Here is a 14,871-nt window from a genome sequence, read left to right as displayed (position 1 = left end):
AGTGGAAAATTAGTTTTTATTGATATTTTCATCATCAAATTTGGTAACATTAGGACTTTTTCCAGACTTTTTTTTTTGTGTTGTACGTGCATCTTATGATCTAATATTACTAGACTTCTAGTTTTTGCTTTTTATTTGTTCATTTTATTTTCATTTGTCACACTGCAGGACTATTAAAGAAGATCGAACATTAAGCAGAAAATGGTTACAAACTGCAACCTGCCATAATATACAAAAACATATACTATACAGTGTAAATAATGGGGAATTGCTCCAGAAGAAGGGTTATTAACCAGCTATCCTGAGTATCCAAAAGCAAATGTATTCCAAAAGTGTTTGGGGAAAAATGTTTCTCCACGCTCACTGACTAAACCCATCCATCATCGAGCCCATGAGCTGCGCTGAATCCGTCTGGACCGGCAGCATCGCTTCTCCTGAAAATGACCTCATGGAAAAATGCCTCCATTGCTTATTACTGCAGGAGCCTCAGGGAACAGAAGCCGCTGCTCGGGAGGTCATTACCAATTTAACTGTGGCTATAGTGAGGCGGATAACAAACCTGAACTATAACCTAAGCATAGTGGACTTTACACAAGCTGATAGACGGAAAACAATCATAGATCAAGGCTGTCAGAGGGGCTAATGAGAGCAGAGAGGGTCAGCGGTGAGCGGGATAGTTGGGAATAGAGGGTAAGATGAGGCCGCTGGAGAGACGGAGCAGGGAATGGAGAAAAACAGGTTGGCTAACAGAATGGTGAGATCATCAGAGGAACAGAAATGCATAGTTTACCATCATCAGGTCATAAACAGGTGCAAATAAAGGAAACAGAGTTTATCGGTGTGTTGGATCAGATGCATCTCACTTATTACATCTTTACTGCTCCACTGAGTCAATTACTTTGAGGGAAAAGAGGAATATGAAAAGTAATTAAATAGGTCTGGGTCACAAAATGTGCATTCAATGAACTATACTTATTGTAGAAGTTGTTTTTCTTTTTTTCTTTTTTTTTGTTTAGCTGCTCTGAGAGCAAAGTCAATGATAAATATATTGAGATATAAATATATAAGAAGTCTCTTGCTCACCAAATTAGTATTTATTTGATTAAAAAATGCAGTCATAAATTATAATGTTGTGAAATATTATTACAATTTAAAATATCTGTTTTCTATGTGAGTATATTGTAAAACAAATTATTCCTGCAATGTTAACCTGTTTATTCAGCATCATTACTATCATTTCGTTACATTACATTTATTCGAAACAGGAATCTTTTGTAACATTATGTCTTAAGTGTCACTTTTGACCATTTTAATGCATCCTTGTTTACAGTAGTAGTACATTTATTTTTGAAAAACCTTACTGACCTCATGCAAACATTTTAATGTTTCATATGATATGTATAATTTATTATGAACAATTTATATAGTAAAATGATCAGATAATAAAATCTTTTTTTCAGACACCAGTGTAAAGGCTTGCTTGTACTGATAGATGAAGTGCTTTGGTGAATGAATCCTCTCTCAAAAAGCAGGGGGTGCAATTGAGCCTCTCAAATGTTTTATTACTCATTCAGTCACATATCAAGAATACTACTAGAGCATTTCCTTAAGACTGATCTTTTTATAGCTAGCTGAAACTGTTCATTTGCATGTTTTGGAAAAGTTGATTTGGGGAAAGTTATATTCATTTGCACAAATCAAGTCTTCATATTTTATTGTAATTGATTTCATTGGTGATATCTAATTGGGCATAAAACTGTCACAAACTTGATGGTACAACCTCGGCCTACCACTAATAAATATTGTTTTTAATGACTGCTCCTGCAGATCTTTAGTGAATGTTTCTGCAGCAGACCTGAGGAATCATTACGCATCTTTAGAGGATTCAGGCCAGGTGTTTGACAGGTTATATTGCCTGGATTTATTCAAGCATCTCTGAACCGAATGAATCCACCTCAAGCCTGAAAGTAGTTTGGAAAACTATTTTGCTGGAATTTCTCCCTTGAGAGTTTCCTATGACAGTAAGAGCCGCTGTCAAACACATCTCACTGTTGAACACGCGGCTCTGGAAGAAACTGTGTCACGGAGCAGCAAATCTGTCCTGCACTCCTGTTCATTTTTCAATTTTGTTGTGCTTGTTGTGACACGTTTAGAGACGGTAGAGTGATCGCAAGATAAAGAAACGCCAATCACTGTCCATCTGTCTCGCGCCCATTGTGCTAGAAAAACAGCAGAGATTTCATGCTCATTTAAACTAACAGCTCCCACTGAATCCAAAGCCACAGAAACTTTGCTGCAGTTTCTTATGTTATATTTTTGATCCAGCAGATATTAAAAATATATGGTCTGGACAAGCTCAGGCACTTTATTAATTATAACGTTAATTAATTCAATTTTTTAACAACAGAATGACCTTGTTGGAAATAGAGAGCCATAGTTAGTCATTATACAATGCATTGATGCATTTTTCAGTCTCTTTTTCTGCAGGTCACATTCTTACGCCTTCACGTGGCAACAAAGACTGTCATGTATGTGTGCGTCACTGAACCGTTCATTCAACCGATTGTTTCAAACAGTTATGAAACAAAACAACGGCTGTCTTTATGAGCGAGTCATTGATTCATTAACTCAACCGATTCATTCGACTATGTTGAAAAACTCAACAAGTGGCTGTGTAACTCCTCTCTCACGGGTCCTCGATACCACACATCATCCTCTCTCCGAGTGGCCCTCGAACCCAGGTCTCCGACGTGGGAAGCGGATGCACTAACAAGGAGGCTAAATGACTATAGCCACTAGTGTCTGTCGCTAGTGCGTCTCTTGAGATCAGGGGAGTGAGGTTTACCTGCACGGCACCTACTCGCTGGCCTCTGTTACACTCACCCCCCAAACCTCACTCCCATCCGGGTCACGGCACCAATATAACCCTTCTCTCCCGGGTCCTCACTGCCACACCTTGCACTCGCGACGAGTGGGCCTCAAACCCAGGTCTCCGACATGGGAGGCGGATGCACTAACAAGGAGGCTAAATGACTACATCCACTAGTGTCTGTCGCTAGTGCGTCTCTTGAGATCAGGGGAGTGAGGTTTACAGGCACAGCACCTACTCACCCACCAAACCTCACTCACATCCGGGTCACGGCACCAATGTAACTGGTCTCGTTTCCTCTTTGCGTTGTGTTGTGTCAATAAAGCTCATTCATCATGGCGCTATAATAAAAAATATTTGGCACACTCTTCACCAACATCCAACACTTTTCTTGATATTGAAAATGTTATTCCTTAATATATATCACATTTCATTAACAGACAGACAGAATTACAGAGCTATCAATCACACGACTTACCGCTGGCCTTACACATGTGAACTAATAAGTGCAATAGAGGGCGCACACAGCACAAAGAACCAGCCAGCCAATAGGAAGCCCTATTAACCCCTATTCTGTCCAATCATCCTCCAGTGTGATTATTTAACATTCTAAGCAAGTGGAGACACACAATTTATTGTATATGTACAACTCTGTTACAGCTGCATAGATATACATAATAAAAGCCTTTATTATGTATATCCATGCAGCTGTAACAGAGTTGTACATATACAATAAATTGTGTATCTCCACTTGCTATGAGTGGCTGCCTTTATGAGTGAGTCAATGAATCGTTAAAAAAATGATTCGTTCAGTAATGCCACTCCTGTGTGAACTATTTTCATTGGAGGAGCAAAAATCGTAAAAAATATCTGGCAATGTTATGTATAAAACATTATTCGCTATTTATAAAAATCAATAACTATAACTCTTTGAAGAGAAATGTTGCCAAGAAAACATGCTTTGTTTTCGATTAAGCAAAATAAAAAATAAAACCCCTGAAATATTATTATAAATCATCAAGGATTTCACTGGGGAAATTTTAGCCCCAGTTGCTCCCCGGGCGCTGGATATATAGCAGCCCACTGCTCCGGGTGTGTAAAAACGGTGTGTGCACTTGAATGGGTTAAATGCAGAGCAACAATTCCGAGTATGGGCTATCATACTTGGCAAATGTCACTTTCAAGCAAACTCTATTGTTGTCTCATCCTGTTCACTTTTTCTTTCTTTCTTTGTCTCCATTCATGTGCAGAGCCGCAAAGACAAGTCCCAGTGACCTGCGCTTCTGCCTCTGTAAATTCATCTCTCCTGCAAGCTAAACCACAGCTGAGCACATCTTCAACAGGACATGTTCTCATTACACCCCCTACAGAAACACTATGTCTAGCTACAGTCACATTTCATGCCAGCCTCTAGATGGCAGTGGTGCATTTCAGGATGACACACATGATACAGTCATATGAAACCCACTAAAAACCCCTCAGATGAAGAATCCCAGCCATGTACTGAACTGCTTACTGATTCATAGTCTACTGTATAATGCAGTACAAAATCCAGAATATGTGCTCTGAAATGATAACTGCATTATCGTCATCACATGATGTCATTGTGTTGCATGCTAAATTCAAGGAGTGTCATCATCCAGTCATCAAAAATTCAATTTTAAATCCAATTCTTCACTTTCGGCAGGAGCAGAATGTGCAGTTGCACATTTCATCAAAATAAAAAACTAGGGTGCATTTGAATGCATTGCACTGTGTGAAATATAACGTGTGTGCTGTTTATCATCAATGCACACAGCCCCATATATTGTAGCATTTCATTCAACTATTCAGTGCATACAGAAAAGTTGCATGCTGTGCACAGTGCATAGACTTAAAATGGCAAAATAGAACAAGTAGTAGTATGCTATTCCAAACACACCCATTCTGACTAAGATGCTTCATATATGATGATTACTGCTATTTTTAGACATATTTGACAAACTATTTTGTTCTCTTTTATGCATGCTTAAATAAATGCATGCATTAATAATGCATATATAAATGCATAAATAAATTAAAAAAAGATGCACTGTTAGTGTAACCTACTTTTGGCAAGTTAATCCAAGTAGTAAATACAGAAAAGTGTACAAAACTGTGCATAGACTTAAATCTGCAATATAGTACAAATAGTATGGCATTGTGCTATTCCAAAGACATCCATTCTCACTTGCATGCTTCTTGAATTATTATTACTGCTATTTGTAGACACATTTGGCTCAATTTCTGTTCTCTTTTTCTGCATGCTTAAAGGCACAAACAATAACATAGAATGTATGCACTGCTCATCATTAATGCACAGCCTTATATATTTTGGCAAATGCAGCATTTAATCATTTAATATTCAATGTGTACAGAAAAGTAGCATACTGTGCACTTAAAACTGCAAAATAGTACCAATTGTATTGGAGTAAGCTATTCCAGACACATGCATGCTTCATAAATGATGATTACTGCTGTTTGAAGACACATTTGGCAAACGTTTTTGCTCTCTTTCTTGCTTAGTGGAAATGTCATTTCTAGACATGCTGTTGAGTTTAAAATCACCAAATGTGATGTCAGCAGCTCTGTGTGTGCTGGTTATAACATGCTGTATGGTTCAAGTGATAGAAGTTGTGAATTTCATAGCTCTTGCAGACACGTTTCCCCCTGAGGACATGTTCTCTTGAGAACCGTGCTGCCTCGGGGTAAGTGGATATTAGGCTCAGACTAAGAGACCGGTGAGGTGACTTTATTGACTAGGTGGAAAGAGCCAGGGCTGACTGAGTGATTTGTCTCCAAAAATAGAAGAGACTTGAGTGCAAAAAGCCACCGAAGGATCCATCAGTGGTTATCAGTAAACCTTTTTAGCTATACTTACAGATTGTTAACAGCACTAGATTTGTTTGAAGGAGTGTGTTCGATGCTGTCACGGTTGTTGTAAAGTTTCACAAGTGTTTGATTTTCACAATCAGCCAGGATTTGGGTTGCTAACGGCTCTAATGAACTCTGTCTGTGCTGTAGGGAAGGGAAGGGAAGGGACTGACGAATCGATCCGGTTTGGGGATGTGAGGATGAGGTGAGATTCTGTGACCTGAAAACTCACACAGAGTGTTAATGACAGATGAGCCTCATCGACTCACAGGTAGCTAGAAAACAACTGTCGACTGTGTGTTTGTTTGTAAACCCATATGAAAAGAATACCACAAATGAGACTTTAAATAAACAAGTAAATCCATACATGCATAGATAGATAGATAGATAGATAGATAGATAGATAGATAGATAGATAGATCGATAGATCGATAGATAGATAGATAGATAGATAGATAGATAGATAGATAATGAATGCATAAGTTAATGCATGCATATATAGAGAGAAAGATAATTAATTAAATACATGCATAGATAAATAGCTTGCTTAGATTATAAACGAATGCTTAGATAGATGGATGGATGGATGGATGGGTGGATAGATTGAATGATAATGTATGCATAAGTTAATGCATGCATATATAGAGTGAGAGAGAGATAATACATGCATAAATACATGCATAGATCTTAGATTATTAAACACATGCATAGATAGATAGATAGATCAAGGACAAAAAGTTTGGGAATACCTGCATCATTTTTTAATTATCTGTCATTGTGTGAATAATTTGTAATTGTGTTATCCATTAAAAAAGTAACTGTAATTTGATTATGAGTATACTTCATTTTTGAAATCTGATTACATAACCCAGATTACATGTAGTCAGTTACTACCCAGCACTGCACACATCATGTTATTAAAGCATTAAAACAAACCAACAAAGCCTCTTTGTAAGCTCAGAGTTAAGGATTCCCCTGAGCCCTTAGGATATTGTCTGGCTCTTTTGCATCACCGCCGATGTGATTCATGAACTAACAGCATTACTTAATTAAACAGCCCATAATCCACAGCGTCTAAAGCACTCTGTTCAACACAACTCCAGCCTGGAGGGAAACAAGGTGTTGGGATCTTAAGACAGAGTGTAATCCCAGAGATGGAGGGAATGATGGATCGCAGGATCAGTGTGTGACTCCTGGAGTAATCAGTCCAGGCCTCTGGTCTGCTCTCCTCCAAACCCCCACACACCGATCTCTCAATCACTCCTCTGTCTCACTCCCACTCGCACTGGCTTTCCATCTCTCATGTGCATGTGAATTTACCCACTCGTGTTTGGCTTGTGTTTTCATGCAAAACCTGACAAACCCTCAGGACAACCAAAATGCAGCTGATTTTCTTCTTCTTCTTCAGTAGAACAGGGAAGGTGATTCTTAGCTGTAATCGTAGTTCTTGGTGGTTCATCAAATGTAAGTCAATGGCTACCGTCACTTAGAGAGTCAAAAAAACATATAAAGGCAATGCAAAATTAACTCATGACGATATATTGAGGTCTTACGAAGCGAAACGATCAGTCTGTGCAAGAAACTGAACATTATTTACAGCATATTAACTGTAATCCAGAGCCTCAGGCAAACGAATGAATTATTATTTTGAACTGATTCTTTTTGGTGAACTATTTGAAGTAATTCACCAAATTGGACTGATTCATTTGAAACAGTTCAAAGCTCGAGCAGCACAGATCTACTAGTTACTCACTTTCGGACGCCTGACAGTCACTAAAACTGGAAATTAACCAAAATAGTGGCATATCTGATCCTGTGACAAATGAATCATTCAGTTCTCCAGTTCCTCTAACAGTCACTGAACTGAGCAACTAATTCAACTTGAAACCATAAGGCACTGATATGCACATGTGTGAACTGACAGCTTGAATGAACGGGAGAAGTGAACGTTTTTATGGCTTCTCAAGGTTTATGTAAAAAGGTGAGCTGATAAAGATGAGTTCATTCACTTTATATGCTTTAGAGATGTAAAACATCCACATTTCACATAATTATTTTGTGCTTTAATGATGTTATTGCTTATATGTTTCGTCATTGCATGATTATGTAAATAAACTATAAACTGAACCAGTTCATTGAATCAAACTGTCAGGGAAAAGAATCAGGTTTCCCCGTTTTCCCCGAGACTCTGGATTACAGGTAATAATGTTGTAAGAAAAAAAATCAGTTTCTTGCACAGTCCGATTGTTTCGCTTCATAAGACCTCAATTTGTTGCATGGTATTAATTTTATGTTCCTTGCTTTTTTCATGCTCTAAAAAGTGCATCTGTTGACTTGCATTTTATGAATCAAGCTGTTCTACTGAAGACAAAATACATAACTACATTTTTATGTTTGGGTGAACTATCCCTTTAACCTTAAGCGATTGCATTTCAAAAACGTAAAGCTGTTTTCTAATTGCAATGTATGATTCATTGCAATGTTTACTAAGTCAAGCATCACTATGATCACTATGGCTTAATATGAGTGTCAGTAACAAAGCAGTGTGCAGTTAACCCTAAAAACCACATTGCAATGCACTAAACCCCATACAAAGCATATTAGACTCTTAAGAAAATGTCCAAGCCTAGTTAGTATTCAGTATCAGTCTCTTTTTTTTTCTTTGGTGGTTTTTGCAGGCATATCAATCTAGTCATTTTGTACAAAACTGTCACATCTTTGCTATTGAATGTGAGCAGTGGATTGCAGTGTGTTTAATTTATGGTTCATTACGGCAGTACAGCCTGTCAATTAATTCATCTCCAATTGCCCTTCGTGTAATGAGGAAGGTTTGATTATTATGCAGCGCGTCTGTCGTGAGGATGGGTTATGGGCACAGGCGTATTAGACAGATTTAATTCTGCGGGGCTGCCTTTAAGCAATTAACTGTTGGAGGAGAACTAAAGTGTGACATCCTTGCTCTGTGAGTTTTCTGACCCGGCCCAGATGAAGCTCGTCCCGCGTCCGAACGCAGATGGCCTGTAGACTGGACATTGAGTGACCACCAACACCAAATACTGATGTGTTTAATGTAGAAAAAGGAACGAAAATGTCCTGAAAATCTAATATTTTAAAATGTATAAAATATCATTACGATATGAATAATATAATGCAATGTTTGATATATTATTATAATATAACCATTTCAACATGAATAATATATTTTAATATATTTTTTCATATAAAATAATTGAGCATTTTAAATCATGAATTTTGATGTTTCATGCATTCAATTTGGGCACAAACCATGTTTATTATTGTAGAGAACCCATATTTATTTTAGTAATGTACTGTGAATGCTAAAATTGTATTTTTTTATGTTTATTAATTAAACAAAAACTAAATCAAATATTGAAAATATATTTAAAATATTTGAAAACTATTTATTAATATTGTATTATTTGTTCTAAATATTTTATATGATATGAATATATATTATGATGTATTATATATTCTATCATACTGTAAATATAATAATATGATATGAATATATTATAATGTATTATATATTCTAATATACTGTAAATATTATAATATGAATGATATATCTAAATGTTAATGTTTAAGATTATTGTTGGTTTCATGCATACATTGTGATACAAACCATGTTTATTATTGTTAATTAACTAAATTACATTTAAAATTAACTCATACTTAATGTTATAATTTACTTTAAATTATTATATTTTTGTTTATTATTAAAAAGATTACTATTAAAAACATTAAATTATAAATATATGTATTTTTAATATAATAAGAATATACCACAATGTATTATTTAGGTTATAAATTAAACTATAATATGAATAATATTGTAGGTAGTATTATTTATTTTTTAGTTCATTATTCATTTTTATTTGAATAATATTTTGGTTTAGTATACAAAAGTAAACAAAGGTGTCCTTCGAATCTTCGAAAATGATCAATATTTATTTATTTTTTATTATTCAATGACTAATAATATATATGACAAAATATAAAATTATAACATCAATATATATTGTGATCTATTAAAATACAAACATTTAATTATCTGTTGCATGCTTTTTTTTAAAATATAAAATTACTGAACATTTTTTAAAGTGTTGAATTCCGATGGTTTCATGCATTCAACACATTGTGGCACAAACCATGTTTTTTTTTGTTTGTTTGTTTCAAACGAAATCATATTTAATGCCGTATTTTCTTTTCAGAAAATATTTATTCTGAGATTGACTATTGATGACTTTTCCACCCTCCCATCCCATCTGTGGAGGATCAGTGCTGCAGAGGAGCGTCCAGGCCTGCTTCTCACCATATCACCTTCAGATAAGAAGAGAGATCTGGGAGAGGACACAGTGCAGACGCTGCGTTCAAACATTGCCACAGGAAACGTGAAGACAGGGGACAGACGGAGGAGAAATTGGAGCGAGAACAAAGGATAAGTGAAGATGAAGGTACAAAGGGTACAGGGTACAAAGAGATGATAAAATAAGACAAGGCAATTCCTTTTTTGTCTCATGCAGCTCTGCAGAAGAGCTCTGAGCGTCTGTAAGGTTCGGGGTAAACACATTCTCTGTCTGTGTGAGTGTTTACTGTTAACTCTCCACTCCCTCTCTATTACCAGTGTCCCCCGAACCCGAGTCCTGGCCCCTGACGGCCCCTCGCTCTGTTTACCCCATCTACCTCTGTTTACTGCCACACAGAAGAGACATTTGCCACTGTCACACCAGCTTTCCACCGGGACAGGGCTGAGAATCAGGTCAGGATAGCAAACACACCGTGAGACCAAACCTTTTCGAGTGAAAAGTGAGATTCATAGACGTAAGGATGTGTCAGTGTTTGGTGTGTCATTAGAGCTTCATCGGCTACACTAATGATCTGGTGATCTGTGTCCTCCGGCTTGATTTGAGGTGTTTCATTGAGCTTCAGCGGAAGCAAGAAAATCGAAATGTGTAAAATGACGTGTCACATGATCAGTGACGCTTATTTTTTTACATTTATTTAATTAAAAACTTTGTATCTAGAATATATGTATCTAGAAATTGTGTACTTCTCATTTCGGTTTCATTTTTTTTCTCAGGAATGAATGAATGAATAAATAAATAATTATAAAATATCATGAATACGATAATAATAGGCAAACTTTTTTTTGAGAAACAAACTTTAGGAAAAATGGCAAATAAAGTAATGGAATTCATTTAGTGGTTTGATTAAAAATTGACTTTTGAAAAGTGTGCTTTTATATTATATTCATCAATATGATCAATATGATATAATATTTAAAAAACGTTATTAAAAAACTATTTAAATTACTACAAATTTTCACTTTTTCATATATATATATATATAATTTTCACAATCCTAAAACAAGGTTTAATTGATAAATAAAATTAAACAAACTATTTTTAATGTGGTATAATATATGTATCTATGAGAATTAAACCTTAGAGAATAATTGGCATGGTTATTGCCTCTCATTTACTGATATTTGAATAAAACATACATTTTCATTTTTATGTTTTTTTTTTTTTTTATGGCCAATCTTTTTTGCATTTACATAATCCTGAAATATTGTTTATTTCCAGATAAAAAAACAATCAATCAGTCTCAGTCTCAGTGCATTTGCTATCATTTGAATGAATATGATTATAATATACATAGTATGTTTGAGAAACAAACTAGAGATTAAGATGCATAATTTAAACCTGAAAAAGAATGTTCTTCTTGCTATGCAAATTCATAAAACCTTAGTTAAGATTAAAGTCATTATTTGTGGACTTAAAGATCAGAAACGACTCACTGAACTGCTTTAGCACCGAGATCAAGTTCAGTCCTGCTGAAACTCCAATAAAATATATTTTTAATTTGAAAGTTTCAAAGTATTTTACTTAAAACAAAGTTTACACATGAAGAAATGTGTTACTTTGGAAAAACATGTTTAAAGTGATGCACATGTGCAATAATATTATATTTGCATGTTGAGAAATTAGGTTTTTTTTGTCTATATTTGCTCTCCATTGCTGTCTCAGAGAAAAAAACGGCAATCTTCCTCCTGAACAAGATTGTTCTCCTCCGTCTATATATTTTGGGAGATCTATGTTCATCTCATGAGCTTTCCTTGAGCTGCAAGCTTTAACGAAGTTTCAGTCTAACTTCAATAAACTTCAGTCTAATCCTTTCAGAGGGAGCTCGAGCAAACCTTTGGGCTACTTGAAATTGGAAAAGAAAATTTGTGATTGTGATTGGCGCCTTAACACACATATGAAACGAGCCACAGTCAAATATGCCATGCATTAATAATGCCATCTTTTTATCAATAGTATATGACTCCCGGCCTGGATTGAGCTGATCCATGCATATCCAAGACAATGAACCTATATGAGCATTAAGATTGAATTAAAGAGAAAGAAGCTGTGTTTGAAGTACCTGTGCTTCATCAAATGGATATAACCTCGGAATCTCAGGAGCTGGTTTGAAACAACCTTTGTTTTTTTTTCCGTAAGTGATGCAATCACTTAAAAGTTTACCTGCAATTGCTACAAAAGCATCCCCCGTCCAATCAGCACAATCCCAGACAGATTTCCTGCGTGTAATCCCATGCATCCGGCCTTTTCAGGAAGGAAACTCCTGCCGAGCTCTTTCAGCCCAGTTAAACAACCCACATGCCAGGCCTCCATCAAAGCACTCGAGAGGTTTGTGCAAATGAAACGCTATCATGGAAACGATCGCAGACAGAGCGAGGACCGATTATATTATAGTGCGAGAGAGTTTCTTTTAGGAGTCACTTTCTAAAGGCTCCCATTAATCCTCTTTCCCGAGCGTCTGAATGTCGTGACTCTGGGAAATGTGGCACTTCCTGGAGCTCAAAGAATGGAAACGGAGTAAAAAAAAGTCTCCTGATGTGGCCAGCTTTGTTTTTACTGGATTAATCTCTGGAGGTTAGAAGACAGAGTGGCCTTTTTTAAGGGGATCAATGAAACTTAAAGAATGTCTAATGCCACTTTAGAGACGAAGGCCTCGAGGCGCCGAATCCAGAAAGTTCAGTGGAGAAGGACTATGAGGGAAACAGTGGCTAAAAACTTTAAAATGCCAACACAGTCTGACTTTGTTTCTCGTTCAACAATTAACAATTCAGACCACAAAACAAAAAGCAAAAGTTACATTTTGCATAAAAAAAATGGTGGGGGTCAAAGTTATTTTAGTTAACTAAAACTAAAACCAAACTGAATAAAAAAATAAATAAACTTGTATTCCAAGTTACCAGAGAAACAATTTTCATGTACTAAAATAACTAAAACTAAGACATATAATGAAAAACTTTTGAAATTTTTAAAATCTTAAATTTAGAACTAAAATAAAAATTGAAAATATAAAAATACAAACTAAATATTTATACAAAATTTACAAAATAGGATCTCACTTGTACTAAAATAACACTGCTTATAGGGACAATTCAGAAATTGTACAATATTTCTGTAAATAATTTTTAGGTTGTTTTTCATTATTCTCATGTTTACAATTCTGTAATACTGTGTTTCTTTTTTTATTAAATTATAAATTGTATGTATGCTAAACGTTTGGTGTCTGGACTGGAAGAAATTTATATTTTTATTCAGCAGGGACACATTAAATTGATCAAAAGTGACAGTAAAGACATTTATAATATTACAAAAGGTTTCAATTTCAAATAAATGCTGTACTTTTTAACCATCTTTTCGCCAAAGAATCATGAAAGAGAATGTACCAAAAAAATGTTGTGCAGCACAACGGTTTTCAACATCGATAATAATCAGAAATGTTTCTTGAGCAGTAAATCATCATATTAGCATGTGTAACGGTCACTTTTATGGTAATCTGATAAGAACTACTGCGCATGTGCGTAGAGTGTGTCTGAGGTAGAACTGACAGTTACCCGCTCTACCGATCTCTGAGGTTGATATTTTCTTTTGTGACCGGAGTTAGATGTTTGTACACTTCTTGTCTTTTTTTCCTCACTCGACTCCCCATGTATGCGGACGAGTGTGTGATGTTTAAGTACTTTTATTAAACTCGGGAAAGTTACGACGTCATCCCTCGTGCATTCCGAGCAACATCTCAACTTCACGTTACGTTACACATGATTTCTGAAGATCACGTGACACTGAGACTGGAGGAATGATGCTGAAAATACAGCTGTGCATCACAGGAATAAAGTACATTTCAAACTATATTCGCAAAGAAAACAGCTATTTTAAATTGTAATAATATTTAACATTTTACAACATTATTTTTTATCAAATGCAGCCTTGGTGAGCAGAAGTGCATTTTTTTCTTTTTAACAGTATTGCATATTTTTAATTGTACTTTTAACAATAGCAATATTGCTTCGATACTGTAACAATATTGCTTTCTTGTAAGAAAGAACACACACACACTTATATATATATATATATATAATTGCAATAATGAGAATTGACACTGAAAATGCATATAAGAATTAAAATAATGAGAATAAATATTTGTGGCTTTCCCCTTACACAAAAATAAATATCAAAATGAGTTTAACTGAGCTAAACTGTTTCTGTTCCTTAATCCTGAAACGCAGGCTGGGCCATATCCTAGTCTTTATCACATGAGACGTCCCTGTAAGCATCTCTTTGACATGTAAGAGCAGATTCTTCATACAGAATGAAGCCGTTATCACGCTTGACAATGGAGAAGATGCAGAGCTCCCACCCGGCTATTAATACCAAAGAGAACAGCAGCATTGTAGTGTAAAACAGTCCTGAGTATCTCTGTTTATTCAGTCTGTTTCTGAAGAGAGCTTTCAGCCCAGACACAGACAGAAAGTCTTATATATATATATATATGTATATATATATATATATATATATATATATATATACACACACACACAAACCTAAAAAACTCTCAGTCTCAGGAATTGTTAGTAAATTTCACTAAAAGTTACTAAGAAATGGCAAGTAATACATTTTTAAAGTAGTAGAAAGACTGAAATAGTATTTTCTTCTCTGATAATCTTTGTATTATTTACATATTTTAAAAAGCAAATACCATGCAGATAATTGGGGTCTTTACTAAAAATCCAC

This window comes from Carassius carassius, chromosome 45 (genome assembly GCF_963082965.1).
Source record: "Carassius carassius chromosome 45, fCarCar2.1, whole genome shotgun sequence".
Taxonomy (NCBI): domain Eukaryota; kingdom Metazoa; phylum Chordata; class Actinopteri; order Cypriniformes; family Cyprinidae; genus Carassius; species Carassius carassius.
Note: the sequence above shows the minus strand (reverse complement) of the source record.